At 35.3% G+C, this 16,236-nt stretch overlaps 1 protein-coding gene across 2 annotated transcripts in view; it reads left to right on the top strand.

The window, feature by feature from the left end:
- The window catches only part of Bmpr1b (bone morphogenetic protein receptor type 1B), a 276,179-nt gene that overhangs the window by 17,753 nt on the left and 242,190 nt on the right, over positions 1-16,236 (top strand). For both annotated transcript variants that reach the window (XM_048813647.1, XM_048813649.1), the window contains exon 2: positions 1,822-1,890. The gene's annotated coding sequence lies outside the window, so the exon portion shown is untranslated. The remainder of the gene's footprint in view (positions 1-1,821; positions 1,891-16,236) is intronic.

Below are 16,236 nucleotides of genomic sequence, written 5' to 3' on the forward strand. Positions count from 1 at the left end.
TGCCAGTCCTAGGACTGTGATCATTCTCTCCCTTGGGGGTTGAGGTATATTATCATTTGGGAGCAAGTGGTCGCCTCTGCAGACTGAGAGCTTATAGTAAGAACTGTGACTTCATCAGGTTGTCTACCCTGAAAAGATTCCTGGGTTCAAATAGTCTTTGACCTAACAGTTTAACAGTCCTGCTGTCCTTCAGATTTGATTGACATTAGGTTTTGGCTGGTAATCCAAACTTGCATGTTCTCATGAGTCTAAGTTGATAGGAAAATGTCTGAAAGAGATTTGGGGCCTGGGTCTAAGTCACGTACTCTGTCTTTTCTTCATTTTGGAGAAGATTGCTAGCTTCTCATGTTCAAAATGCAGTTTGTTTCTGAGTTTTGAGAGTCATAAGTAGTCCCTCTTTGAAAAAGAAATTGTTGTGAAAGGATAGAAAAATAAAGAAAATAATATTCTGCTTTTTGAAAGTTTTATCTTTGGATAATCTCAATCAAAATTTCTTTATAATGAATAAATAAATTTTGATTTAAACTAAATCTTAAAAATTATCTAATACACCACATTAATCATCCTGGTGGTAACAGTTATCATGTCCTCATCAAGTATCACAACTTTTCTCAAAATATCATGACTTTACAAATGAGGAAATTGAAACATAGGAGATTCGGAACTCATCTAAGGCCCAGATGAGATACAATTTTTAATTCCTTGATACTAATTACTTAATAAATATCTCCTATGTGTCAAGTCCACATTTCTAGGTGAATCTGTCTCCTGTAGACCTTTCAGGCAAGATGCCCCTGTAGGAAACATTTCAGTATGATGGTCTTGTGGCGAGCTGTGACCTATGTTGGCCACACCATTGGTCATCAGTGTACTTTGAAATGCCAATGCTCTTAAACTTCAGTGTTCTTTACAACACAGGGTAAATGAATGAACCTATTAATTTCATATTTAGCATTTTATATATATACTTTTGTTTTTCAAGTTATTAAAATGTTCTCTTCATGAATCCAAAGTCTCTTCTGATTTTGGGTTAAATGCAGTTGTTTTCTGGCAAAAATCTCATTGTTATTTTGAACTGTATATGCAATAGATTTTGTACTGTTTTAATGTTATATCAATTTTATTTAACTTTAGCAGTTTAATGCAGATATTAAGTTGTTTGTCAACTTAACCTAAAAGCAAGAGAATGGAGAGTGTTTATAGTTATATCTTATTTTAACATTGGCTTTACTGCATAGCCATACTGCTTTTTGAACTTTATTCCAGTTTCTCATTTACCTTTTGAAAAATACAGAAAAATTATTTCATACCTAATTAAGATTGAATTATGGTTTAAATAATTTATTGAAATAAGGTATTGGTGATGAGAGTATTAACATAAGGTTATAGAAATCTGATGTGTATATTTTTTTGTTTTCTATATTTTAGTCAGTAAACTGAGTGAGAAAATATTTTGGATTAACATCTAGTTTATATATTTACTCCCCAAATCTATGGCTATTCTTTTATTTGAATAAAATTCTTGTATTAAATAAAATCTCCAAAGTGCCAAGTCTGCTAAGACTTAGTATTTGCTTCTTTTTGGAAACCTGCAAGAAAAACTTAATATGATGTCTGTTTTGTTATATTGGATAGTATCTGTTCTCTTATTTATAAGTTTGGAGCTCAAAAGTGAGAATTCTAAGGTGCTATGATATGTGTATATTTTTCAGTTCAATTTTGTATACCATCAATTCTGCATTTGAACTGGTAAGTGATAATCCAGATTTTCCTCAAGCCAATAGATAAAAACAAATATTTTTTTTTCTTTTTGTTGACAAGGTGGAGTTCAGCTTACTCTTTCTTAGATGTGAGAGGAAGAGAAGGTCATTTCATGCCTTGCTGATAAAGGTAAGGTCATAGAAATTATTAAAGAGATTGGGATGTTTGGTAGGCATCATTATTATGCTTTGACATTTTGACTTTGTGGCATGCTGAAATCAAAAGAAAGTGTATTTATACAGTGAATAGAATGAACAATTATTCCTTTAATTATCACTAAGAACACAGAAGATAAGAAATAGGTGTAAATCAACATGGCAAAGTGGATGTGGATTTGCTGTGTAATGAGCAAGTAGCTTGTGGCTTTCATTTGAAATGTTGGCTTACACACTTAGTCTATTCCTCAAACATTTACACACTTAGTAATAACCTTTCTCAAATATTGATGATATCATTTTTCAGGTTAATGCAAACTAGATTGCAAAACCGTGCTGTTTTCAAGCAAATCCAATCTATTACCCTGTTCATGTTGATAGTTCTAGTTGGCTTTGTTGAGTTTGGAGGAAAATGTGAAATGGGTTGTATGGACTCCAGGGCCCACCTTTGCGAAGGCTGCCCTGTGCATTGGTGAGTGTTCACTAGGAGCCACTCTTCTAACCAATCTGTGGCGTGGCTGTTTTGTATAGAGTGCTACAGTTTTTGAAGCGCTGTAAAGAAGGCTTCACCCATGTATCTTTTTCACAGCACATCTGTAAGGACATTTTTGTTTCCATTCCTGTTTTAAAGAAGTTAAAATTGACACATGGGAAGGTTAAGAAACTTGCCTCAGGTTACATGGGCAGTAAGGAGTAGGGCTAGAATTAAGTTGATACCTCCTGCTCTTTACTGCTGTGCTGTACTGAAAATCTGTACCAGGGTTTGAGCAGTGACCCTGTGGCAGAAGACCCTGCATTATCACACATCAACTCATGGGTTGAGGTACAAATGTAGACTTTTCGCCAAATTTTACTTTTAGGTAGATTTCTATATTTCACAAATAGTTCTTAAATGGCCACTTGGTTTATTTTCATTAAAAAGCAAATGTATAAAAATAGCAGGGCATAGTGCCACACACCTGTGATCCCAGTGGCTTGGTAGGCTGAGACCAGAGGATTGCAAGTTCGAAGCCAGCTTCAGCAACTTAGCAAGCCCCTGTCTCAAAAAATAAAAAGGGGCTGGGGATGTGGCTCAGTGGTTAAGTGCCCCTGGGTTCAATCCCTGGTATCCCCTCCCCTCCCCTCTAAAAAAAATAATTTCTGTGAGAGTTACAATGTATTGACTATTTGATCTTCACAGTTCTGTCCATGTGTTTTTTAAAGATTAAAATTGTTATATTGAAAGGTGAAGGTAATATTAAATAAACCAATATCTATTTTTCACCTTTTGATTAGTAATTGAACATATTTTTTTTACTTAAAAAGGGCTCTGGGTGGGAATTATTCATCATTTTATATTTTTTGAATATTTGATGAAAATCACAAGATTAATTGCACTTTCTATGAAAAGAAGTCACTACATTTTTCTTGGAAAACGACATATGTAGGGATGTGAATCAAAGACTTGTTGGAGTGAAGTTGTTCACATATTCTATGTGACTAGCTATAGAGGGAGGACATTGCTCAGAAGTTCTTTTCATTAGAAAGTTTAGGAGACCAAAGAGGGCTGAAAACCTTCCCAGGAGGGCTGTGTCATTTTCCAACTTGTTCCATATTGCTCTAGGTAAAGGCTCATGAAAGGGATGTCAGTAATTGTTTACTTATTAGATTTTTATTGTTTTCTGTAATGCAGACTCTGATGAAAGCATGCTCCCTTGTTTTTGTTCTTTTTGCATACATCGCATCACCACACTGAACCCTGTCACTAACAAAGGGAGGAACTAAGAAGGCTTTTAAATGGTTTCAGACCTAAATCTCAGTTTTCAACCTACTACCTCTTTCACGAACAAACACCTCTTCAATGTGGGACACTAAAAGAACAAGGAATATATCCGAACAGCTCTTGAGAATCTGAATGTCAGAGAATTCATGAGTCAGATTAGAGTGCTTGCTTGATCTGCTTTTAGGAATTAGACAATAAAGGAAATCATAATGCAACCCAAAAAATGAATAAGAATTTTTTCCCCCAGGTATTTCAGTGAGATTGTGCCAGCTCATTTTCAGTAAGAAGGAAATAAGCAAGAAAAAGGTCAGGAAAGGGTTGTTTGACACTTGTTCCATGTGGACATGGCAGGGTGAACTGGTTCACAATAATCATAGGAAGATGTACTTAATTTTTCTCATATCTTTTCTCATAACAAATGAGCAAATGTAGGAAGAATAAAAATTATACTTGTTAATGTATTTGACTTTAATTTACTGCAGTGAAATTTTAAGCTTTTTTATATTCTTGAATCATTTTTTAAATATTTTCTTTAGTCGTAGATGGACACAATACCTTTATTTTATTTATTTTTATTTTTATGTGGTGCTGAGGATCAAACCCAGTGCCTCACATGCATGCCAGGAACGTGCTCTACCACTGAGCCCAACCTCAGCCTAAATCATTTTCAAAATACTCAATAAGGTTCTCAGAGGGTTACTTTTCCATATTTATGAAAGATTTTATTGCTTACTTAAAAATGCCCATTAAAAGATGGTGGCATAATTTTGAGATTGCAGACATAATGCAGTTGAGAGTATTGGTGTTCCTCCTTTGGGGCCTTAAATAGAATTCCTTTTCCCCCTGGGTTGTGTTTTGGAGGGTAAATTTATGTTTTAGTTTTTAAAATATTTTTAAAAGTTTAAAAAATTTTAATGGACATATAATGGTCTGTAACTTATGGGTTAAAATATGATTTGTCAGTACATATATACAAGGTATAATGATCAGATTAGGGTAATTTGCATATATATTACCTCAAACATTTATTATTTCTTTGTGCTAGGAACATTCAAAACTGAAGCTAAAATTTTAAAACTTAAGTTTTCACTTTGGCTGCTGCATTGTGCTACTGTGCTTCAAAACCATGCTGACTTGGTGTTGTGGTTTGGATGAGTGAACCCCAAAGGTTCATGTGTTGAAGGTTTGGTTTCCAAGGTGGTAATGGTGGGATGTGCTGTGGGCTTTTAGGATGTGGAGACTTAAGGGAACTCCTTAGATGGTTGGGGATTGTGGGATCCTGCTTTTCCTCCATAATTTTGCATCCTGGCTCAGGGTCTAAGTGGTTTGTTCCATCACATGTTCCCACTCTGAGATATTGCTTTCTTCAGGGTCCCAGAGTTGTGGAGCTTCCCAGCTAGGGACTGAAAGCTCTAAAACTGGGAGCTAAAATAAACCTTTTCTCTTTATAAAATAATTATCTCAGATGTTTTGTTATAGTGATATGGAATATCAAAGTCATCGAATTTTGTTTGTTAGAGGAAGGTGGTTGGGGACCAACCAGAAACAATGATTCTTGATCTGGCTACTGTCTCTTTCCAAAAGGTGGGATTTGGGGTTTGGGGCAGGTCATCAGGAACCTTCTACAGTGCCAGGGTAAGGGATTTGAAAAAGGTTTTTTTTTTTTTTTTTTTAAAAATCTATGTTTGAATATTGTTACTAGTGAGATCAGAGTTTAACCCCAAAGGAAAATGGCCTTTTATTGGGACCTGGACTGAGGTTAGAGAACCAGTTAGATGAATTGGTGCAGCAGTTTTCATTGCTGTCCCATCTTAATTTGAAGTGTTTCAGGTTACATCTCTAGGATGTATTCCTGACAGTGGAAAAAGAATATTTTTAGACTCTTTAAACGTATTGCAGAATTACTTTCGGTAATGCTGTCTGACTTGTATTTCTTTCAGGAGTGTAGAGGGGACAGCTTTCACTGAAAGAATTGTCATAGAAATCTTTGTTAATTAGATAGGGGGGGATTTGTGTGTATTTTATTGTTTTAATATGCTATTATTTGATTCCTTCTGAGGCTTCTTCTAAAAAATTTCATTTGACTTAGTTTAAAGATTAATTGACTTTTCTTAGTGATTTGTGAATAAGGCAGTATCCCCAAAAATTTTGAAAAGGTGCTCTGATGAGCTAAGTAGAAGAGGTTGTTGGCTTTGTAGGTAGAAAAGGGATGAAAAAACAAACGGAACAAAGAGCAGATCAGTCATTTCAAAGTTGCTTTTCTTATAGAGTTAGAAAGGAAGGGATTTGTCATTATGCTGGCACAGGTAAATTGGGTCCCTTCTGATTCGTTGCTTTGAATTTCCCAGTTTTGGAAAACTGGTTTGTTTCAAAGTTCAGTTTGATTGGTATCAACTAGTACTGGTGACTCTCTTCTCTTGGGCTTAGTTCAGGAGCTCATTCCAAAATAACGGCCTTCCCTCAAATTTCATTTAAGAGGTTGTACTTTCTTAAACGTATGATACACTTATTAGACATCTGTATTTCATTGGCAGGTTTTCTCTGCATGTGTTTGTCAGCTTATCTTTTATAGTTTTAGTTTCTTACCAATTTGTGTGAAGTCCTTAGTAATTCAGATTAGCAATTTTTGACTGTCATTTATAGAAAATATTTTACAGTTCATTGCTTACCTTCTATTTTAATGAGTGTATTGAAGTATAGAGGTTTCACAGTTTACATTCAGGTCCAATGAATTTTTCCTTATAATTTCCCTTAGATTCCAGATTTAAAAAGTCAAAAGTGACCAGTTAAACCATAATTATAGTTACAGGGTGGAGCATGGACATTGTTTCTGGATCTACTGTGTCACTCTTCCCAGCAATCTTTGGTGTAGTTGCTGCTAAGTAGCTTACTTTACAGATGAAGAAACTAAGGAATAGTTGCATAAGGAACCTGTGTGAGGTAACTCAGTAGGCAACAGCTAGCATTTGAACTGGTCATGTGATCCCTGATCCTGTGTTCTTCACTACTCTGTCATATTTCCTCATAGAATAGAACCAGCAGGGTACTTTCAAAATGATGAAGGTGTTATTAATGGAAAGCATCATAGAAAGTATTTGGATTCAGTTAATATTTTATTTTTCTAGTCTCCAGTAAATGTGTTTTTCCTGTTGATGATCCAGAAGATCTTTTTATCAATTTCTTTCATTATTATAGCATTATCTCCACATTTTAGGAAATTATTTGGCATAACCATATCTCAGTATATATTTCATGTCATTAAATCAGTGTGCAAATGGACAAGATGGTACTAGATTGTGAAAAATTAGTTAATACAAATTTTTATATTTCTTAAAAAATTTTGTACCCTGAAAAAGCTGCACTTATACCAATTATATGGTCTAATATTCTTCCTAGATAAAATTTGAATTTAATTAGATTTATTTTTTGAGTTTTTTATCTAGTGTTTTAAGAGCAGTGAACACAACAAAAATAGTATTTTGTGGAATGTTCTATTATGTAAAATGGCAAAACAATAATCATATACTATATAATTATTTTTAGTATTTTTAGACTTTTTAAAAGCATAAAATGCTACTGAAGTAGGTTTATTTATCATTTACTAAAACAGATTTTTCCTATAAGGCAAGGCCCTTTATCAAAGTAGATGAATGTTATTTATCTTTGATTGGTTCTTAAGAGTAGCAGAATTTCAGAATTCTTCTAACTCATGGTTGTTTCTATAAATTTAAGGCATGACAACTAATTAAAATAATCTACACTTAAAGACAGAAAAATCTCCTTTTTGTCTTTCAAAGGTTTATGTGTGTGTAAGATATAACAGGGATTTGGCAGTGATGGGAGGTGGGTTCGAGGTCTAGGCCTAGGGAAGTATTTTGCCTTGTATAGGTCACCTTTAGGTCAGCAGTACAATAAGCTGTTGATTTCACCTTAGATGACGGCCAGGGTGTCTTCCAGGTCTGAAAGTCATCTTGGTGAAGCAGGTGGAGATACCCTGGAGTAGGCCTCAAGCAAAAGGCAGGTAGGCAACTTCCTGTAAGGGTAAGACAGTGTCCCACCTGTGGCTGTGCACCTTATTAAACTTGGAGGCTTTGAAAAATTCTGATTCCCTTCTCTGAAAAATGACTCAATTCTAGACTCAGGATTGTCTATTATTGTAAAGCTGACTAGTGAATCTGATGGATAGTCAGGCTTGGAACTATTTGTATAAAAAGCCTCTTGAGTTCCTCTTCCTCACTCGTTTTTTTCTTAAATGAAGGATGGAGGAGGGTGACATCTTTCTGTGGGCTGTTCAGTTTTTTTAAAAAAACTTGTCTCTTTCCCATGGAGGAGGGTGTTTTTAATAGCATTCAAAGGGAAACATGGTAGCCATTTGTGTCTTCTCTGTTTCTGGGTATAAGGACAATTCTCGCACCACATACATTTTGATTTCCTATTGAAACACGTATAGGAAAACAGATATATCTCATGGAAACAAGTACTTTCCTTGTTGGAGCTTAGCTTAGGGGTGGGCATTATGAGTAGAGATACAAATATTTTGATGAAGAATTGCCATTTTGCCTTTCTATCCCACGATAATGTGTAGTTACATTTGCACTGTACTTGTCAGGTACTGTGCTAAAATCACTTGGTGCATATTTCATCTGGTTAATGACTCTGTAATGTAGAGAAAAGTTTGAGTCTTCTTTTTATAAATGAGGAATATCAGAAGCACAGTCTTTATTTATCTGTTCCAGAATAACCCAGCTAGAATTGGTACAGTTGAGATTTGAGTTTAGGTGAGTCTGACTTGAAATATTTATGAAAGATAATGGTGTATGTGGTTTTCATATAGGGTTTTCACATCTCCTCCAAGGTCATGAGATAGAGGTGAATTAATTTAAATTTTTTTTATTATTTGTAGTTATACATGACAGTAGAATGTATTTTGACATCATACATACATGGAATATAGTTTCCCATTTTTTTTGTTTTATGTGATGTGGAATTACATTGGTCATGTATTCATATATGAACATAGAAGAGTTACGTCTGATTCATTCTACTGTTTTTTTCCAGTTCCAATCCACCCTCCCTTCCCTTAATTCCCCTTTGTCTAATCCATTGAACGTCTATTCCCTTCTCCACTTATTGTGTTTAGCATCCACATATCAGAGAGAACATTCAGCCTTTGATTTTTTTGGGATTGGCTTATTTCACTTAGCATTATAGTCTCCAGTTCCATCTCCATTTATCAGCAAATGCCATAATTTTATTCTTCTTTAGGACTGAGTAATATTCCATCGTTGTATATATATCACATTTTCTTTATTCATTTCATTGACTGAAGGGCATTTAGGCTGGTTCTATATTTTAGCTATTGTGAATTGAGCTGCTATAAACATTGATATGGACCCATTATTCTAGTATGCTAATTTTAAGTCCTTTGGGTATATATATACACCCAGGAGTGGAATAACTGGGTCAAATGTTGGTTCTATTCCAAGTTTTCTGAGAAATTTCCATACTGTTTTCCAGAGTGGGTGCACGAATTTGCAGTCCCACCAGCAATGTATGAGTGAACCTTTCCCCAACATTTTCACCAAAATTTATTGTTGCTTGTATTCTTGATAACTGCCATTGTGACTGGAGTGTGATGAAATCTCAGTGTAGTTTTAGTTTTCATTTGTCTAATTGCTAGTGATGCTGAACATTTTTTAATATATGTGTTGACTATTTGTATTTCTTCTTCTGTGAAGTGTCTGTCGAGTTCCTTTGCCCAATTATTGATTGGGTTATTTGTTTTTTGGTGTTAAGTTTTTTGAGCTCTTTATGTATCATGGAGGTTAATGCTCTATCTGAGGTTCAGGGGGCAAAGATTTTCTCCCATTCTTCAGGCTCTCTGTTCATGTTGTTGATTGTTTCCTTTGCTGTGAAGACATTTTTTAGTTTGATACCATTTCATTTATTGATTCTTGATTTTACTTCTTGGGCTTTCAGAGTCTTGTTGAGGAATTTGGTTCCTAAACCGACATCATGGAGATTTGGGGCTACTTTTTCTTCTAGTAGGCTCTGGGTCTCTGGTTAATGCCTATGTCCTGATCCACTTTAAGTTGATTTTTTGTGCAGGCTGAGAGATAGGTGTCTAATTTCATTTTGTTACATATGGATTTCCAGTTTTCCCAGCACCATTTGTTGAAGAGGCTTTCTTTTCTCCCATGTGTGTTTATGGCACCTTTGTCTTGTATGAGATAATTTATGTGGGTTTTTCTCTGTGTCTTCTATTCTGTACCATTGGTCTTCATGTCTCGTTTGGTGTCAATACCATGCTGTTTTTGTTACTAAAGCTCTGTAGTATAATTTAAGGCCTGGTACTGTGATGCCTTCTGCTTCACTTTTCTCACTGAGGATTGCTTTGGCTCTTATTTTATTCTGGGCCTTTTAATTTTCCAAATGGATTTCATGACTGCTTTTTCAAATTTTTAAGAAGAATGTCATTGGAACCTTGATAAGAATTGCATTAAATCTGTATAGTGCTTTTGATAGTATGGCCATTTTGACAATATTAATTCTATGTATCCAAGAATGTGGGAAATCTTTCCATCTTCTAAGGTCTTATGCAATTTCTTTCTATAGTGTTCTGTAGTTTTCATTGTAGAGGTCTTTCACCTCTCTTGTTAGATTGATTCCCAAGTATTTTTTTTCTGAGGCATTGTGAATGGGGTAGTTTTCCTAATTTCTCTGAAATTGGGTTTTTAAAGACCATTTATCTGATGTCATGTTTATAAAATGTAGGAATTCATAGTTTAAAAATATTATCCTTGCTGTGATTTTGTTGGCAGTACAAATTAAATGGATAACTTACCCTTAAAGTTGCTTATAGGTAGTATAAGAACTGGCCCCAGAAGAAATATGAGAAACATTGAGGTCTTTTTGCTCTGTCTTGTCTTTTCTTTCTTTCCTTCTGTGAGTTCCCATTTCATTTAATATACTTATTCAAAGAGTAGCTTCTAGCTAGAGGATTGAGGTCTGGTCGATACATAGAGGAAATAATCAAAGTACAGAATATAGGATGCATAGTTGGCTTGAATTTTTTCCTTTGTAAGTAATCTTCTCCTGATTGTCATGATTGTGCAAAGCTTAAATTTGTGACTGTTTGTCTAAGTGAGAGACTAGAAATTTCTGTGAGTTTTCAGGCTGTACCCAATTTTCAGTTCAGCATTCTTTCTCCTTCTCTGCCCTTCCTGTTGGCATCCCAGAGAAGCACTGAAATGTAACTGAGTTTACCTCCTTTATTACACTGGCGAGGGAGTGTTATCAGCTGGATTCCAGCCCAGAGACTTTTCTTTCACTAGGTGATTGTGCATTCAAGTAAGCTTTTTGGAAGAGGATATCTGTGAACAATGAACTACATACCAAATTTGTATATATGTACATTTTCTGGTCTACAACTTTTGTTTGTTACTAATAAGATACTACTGTGATTGCTCATTCCCCAAGGGTTTCATATTATTGACATACCTGCTCATTTATTTGTGGTTTACATCTTTCTTCTATTTTTACAAACTATTTAAGATTTTATATAAAACAAGCAGCTTATTAATAAAATAATTTTTTATCCAAAGGGAATATATTTCATAATCTTGTGTATGTATTAATGAATATATTATATAAACATATCAATATCATAGTACTGGGCATTATAACATGATATATTCCTTAATTCATGTGATGTCACGTTATAAATGTCATATAATTACTTATGGTAAAATTACATAATCCTTAGTAAATTTCACAAGCATTTCATTTAATATACTTAATCAAAAAGTAGATTCTAGCCAGAGGATTCTTTATTGAGGTCTGGTCAATACATAGAAGAAATAATTAAAGTACAGAATATAGGATGCATAGTTGGCTTGGATTTTTTCATTTGCAAGTAAGTAATCTTCTCCTGATTGTCATGATTGTGCACAGTTTAAATTTGTGACTGTTTCTTTAAGTGAGAGACTGGAAATTTCAATTTATCTAATCCAGAGGGCTGATGGAGTAGGGTGGGTGGGAGCAAAATGATAGGGAATAGTTTGGACTGTGACAAAATAAGAAAGTAACTGCACTGCTTAGAGCATTTATATTCACAATGTAGAAAAACTCTGGTAGCTTAGTAAACATGGGCAAGGCCAGATGTATATGACTCCATTCCACATTCTGTGTAGAAGTAATGTCAACAAATGGGATATATTTGTGATTTATGATAGGATAAAGCAAATGACTTTCAATCATCCTTTAAGGAACATGTGATTTTAAAAAATTCATATCTCTTTTATTTTAAGCTAAAACTTCCATGAGTAGAATTCCCTACAACCTATAAGAATATTTGCTACATAAGAGGTGTGTTATACATTTAACAGTGTAGGCAGTTCCAACCCTAAACATCCCCTAAATTGGTCTATTCTCTTGCATTCCCACTGTCATTACCCTATTCTAGGACAGTATCATCTTTGGGCAAAAATATTGCTAAAACCTACAACCTACAAAATATTTTTTTTCTGATTCCATCCTACTATCTGTCTCGAAGTCAGAATGTTCCTCTAAGGATTCAAAAGTAATGATACAACTTTTTCAATTAAAAGCCTTTAATAGATTTCCATTGCCCTTGGGATAAAGTCTTTATGAGCTTCCTACTAGTCTGTCTGCTTTTGTATTAAAAAAAAAAAAATTGGCCTCAAGTTAGTTAACTGGAAGATCCCATCGAATAGGGTAAGAGTTATGATTACCCCAGGGAAGTTAAGAAATTCTACATGGTCTTATTTAGATGTGATGGAATTTTCAGACACAAATAAAAAGATATATCATAAAATATCTACTGTAGACAAGACATAAGCTTCATTCCTATAGATTGTGGCTGATCAATTCCAAAAATGTCTCAAACTTCCCCTCTCCTTCTGTGTATACTCCTTGCAATATGACTTTATTTAGGAAAATCGTCATTTGCTGAGTGCCATCCCACGTACCTGTAATCCCAGTGACTCGGGAGGCTGAGGTAGGAAGATAGCGAGATCAAGGCCAACTTCAGCAACTTAGTGAGACCTTGTCTCAAAATAAAAAGGATTGGGGACTCAGCTTTGCCCCTAGGTTCAGTCACCATTACACTTGAGACATTTTGCCAGCATTAAAACAGTTAAAATTTTGTGGTGGTTATGATTTGGATTTGGAGTCCCTCAAAGGCTCCTGTGTTGAATGCTAGGTCCTCAGTGCATCAGTAGGTGGGCCTTTGGGAAGGTGATTGGATCATGGGCTGTAACCTCATTGCTGGACTACACCACTGACAGATTTATAATTTGATGGCTTTATTGGGAGGTGTCGAAATTGTAGGAAGTGGGACCTACTTGGAGGAAATAGGTCACTGAGGATGTGCACTAGAAGGATATGTCTTGTCCTTGTCCTGTCCTCTCCTTCCTCTTCTCTCTCTCTGTTCCTCTTGGCTGCCATGAGGTAAGCCATGACATCAGTAGGTTTTTTCTGACCTGTCCCCTGCCATGATGTGACTGCCTTGCCACAGGCCTAAAAGCAATGTAACTTGCTGACTTTGGACTGAAAAGTCTGAAAGTGTGAGCCAAAATAACTCCTTTCTCCTTTAAGTTGTTTTTCTCAGGTGTTTTGTCAGAGGGACTAGAAGCTGATTAACCTAGTGGAACATAATTCTAAATTTAGATGGCATTTTTTTTTTTTTTGGTAAATAAGATATAGATTTCAGGAGTCTTATTTTTTCTTGTTTTAATAGTATACTAGAGCCCCAACCAAAAAGAAATCCATAATGTTCTTTTGGTATATCAGTACCACAAGCCTCTTGTATGGCATCCAAATTTCACCTGTTCCTAATGAATTTTTACTATAAGTAGTAGAGTGATGATGTCCCTAATGTATTATCTCAAAGGGAACATAACTGACTTTTAATGATGATATTTTATTTCTTTTCTTCCTATATTTTTGTTTAAATTTACTTGTGATTAAATTGTGAAATTTTTTGCAAAATTGTGTAAAAATTTAAAATTTTTGTATATAATACACCATAACCTAAAATATCTATAATGAATTGACATTATATGTGATAGGCATTCTGAGCCAAATATTTCTAAGCTTTGGGACAACTTTATGCCATCTCCATTTCCCAGATGAAGAAATAGAGGCGCTAATTAGCAAAGTGAATACATTAAGATTAAAATCTTAATCTGTCTGCTTTTTTTGTTTCTCCTGCGGTTTTGCAGAGAATCCTTCCAGAGAGAATTACCATAATATACCATGGCTTTCATGGTCCCAAATAGGAGACCTGAGAAGGAGCCCCAGTCTTCCTCAGAGCAACAGATGGTTACTGTTTAAATGAGGGGAAACTCTGCTCCTCATCTATGAAGTGACTTTAGTTTTCTGTGGGATGGTTGGGTTTGGAGGTTAGGTCATGGGAATAAGCTAGGAACAAGATTTAGGAGGAAGAAGAAGTAAACAAACCAAATATCTGTAGCTTTTTTCACCCTTATATACTCTTTAATCACAGTCATGTGGCGGGTTGTATTTTTCTGCCCTCTGCTCCACCCCAAATAGAGGGGGAGGGATGAAGGGAGAGCAGTGCAGGCTGTTGGAATTTGTGGTGTGTTGGCATCTAGCAGTGCATTTTGCTGTGGGATAAGTCCTGTGGCTTGTTTTCTGCCTTCGTGAATAGAGCCTTTCCAACTTTGCCAAGCCTCCAGTTAATGCGGTCAAGGGATTTATTATGAAATGTACTAAATCTTGGCATGGAGCTAATTGCATATAACAAGAAGCGTGCTAGAGACTTGGACCTGAGAAGTGACACATGCAAAAAGCATTCTCTTTCTGATGCTGCTGAAAGAGGTTTTGTGTAAGGGAATGTCTACATGTCTGCACTTATTGCTAATGAGGTAACTCCCCCACCCCCAAAGTATATTTCTGAGTTACTTGTTAAAATAAATGAAGAATTTTTTCCCCCATTTTTGCATTTGTATGAACAACTGGCAGTTGAAGTATGAATATTTATTTACTATATCCACTTCTAAACTTCTTAACATATCATAAAAATATATTCATGACAGTTTAAAGTACATGAACATAATTATGCCTAGAGTAATTCTTCTATAAAGATATAAAAAAGAAGTTGTCTTAATTGTCTTGGGTTGATACAACAATATACCACAGAGTGGGAAGTTTAAACAACAGAAATGAATTTTCTCACAGTCCTGGAAGAACAAGGTACTGGTTGGCTTTTGGTGAGGGCTTTTTTCCTAGCTTGCAGATTGCCACCTGCTTTTTGTGTGCCCACAGGGTTGAGAGGCAGAGCATATTCTGTGGTGTTTCTTCTTCTAGAGGGCAGTGATCCCATTCTCATGACTCCACCCTCATGATGTCATCTGAACCTGATTACCTCTCAGTGTTCCATCTCCAGGTACCCTCACATTGGTAGTTAGGGCTTTAACATATGCATTTGAGGGGGACACAGTTCTGTCCAGGGCATAAAATTTTAAAGGAAAGGGCAAATATTGCATCTTTTAGAGTCTGTTATGTATCCCCAAAACTTTATCTAAAAATGAAGCTTAAAAATAATAAAGAACTCTTTTTATCCTTTTCTGATTTTGGTACAATTTGTTGTCTGAATTTTCTCAAAGCTTTATTAGGATATTCATCTGTATATTCCTTCTAGGACCATAAGGTACAAAATGTGTGTAGTAGGTGCTTAATATTTGATTCATTTAGCACTTGATGACTTAACATGCTTGGTAACAATATCTTCTGCACTTTCCCTGTCTCCATGCCACTTGAATCTTATTATTAGATGTGTAGTGATAAGGCAATAAGACTTGGTTCAATGGAACAGTCACCACACTTCAGATATTATGATAAACATTCCTCTGCAAATAAGACGAGTGGATTCTGGTAACAATAGCCTGGTATATTTAGGGAATAAATGCAAAGTTTAATGGATTTCTTCCCAATTTAGTAATATTCCTGTGCTCGAAAAGCTAAGGGCCTGATACTTAATAACTTATTATAGTGGCTTCCACCATATGGTTAACAATGGTATTTCTGATTCTAGTGGTTTTTGAAATAGCAGTCATCCTGAGCTTAAGACACAGAGGTAGTGGTCATGAATTTCATCCTTGGCACAGCAAAAGGGAAATGTTGGAATGAAAGAGTATGTAGTATGGGGGAAAGAGATAACTTTCAAAACTACTTTTAATAATAGAGTATCAAAGAGGTTGTGCCCTCCATCTAGCATTGCAGGTTCATTTATATCTAGGGCTTATGAAATCTGTTAGAATAGAGATCAGATACCAGAAATAGGCATTAATTGGGGTGATTAAAACCTTATGATTTCCAGAGAAAGAATGGCTTGCTTGTTTGTTCATTCAGCATTTATTTACACAGGCTCTCCTGTATTGAGGCACCATGCCAAGGACCTAACAAAGAGAAAAATCAATGATAGATTTTACTGTCAAGTCCTTCATTTTTATTTACTTGCCTAATATTAAGTTGAGTTCCCCCTACATATAAAGCACTGTCTTGCCTCTTGGG

The sequence above is a fragment of the Marmota marmota genome, unplaced genomic scaffold, assembly GCF_001458135.2.
Source record: "Marmota marmota marmota unplaced genomic scaffold, marMar, whole genome shotgun sequence".
In the NCBI taxonomy this organism is placed as follows: Eukaryota; Metazoa; Chordata; class Mammalia; order Rodentia; family Sciuridae; genus Marmota; species Marmota marmota.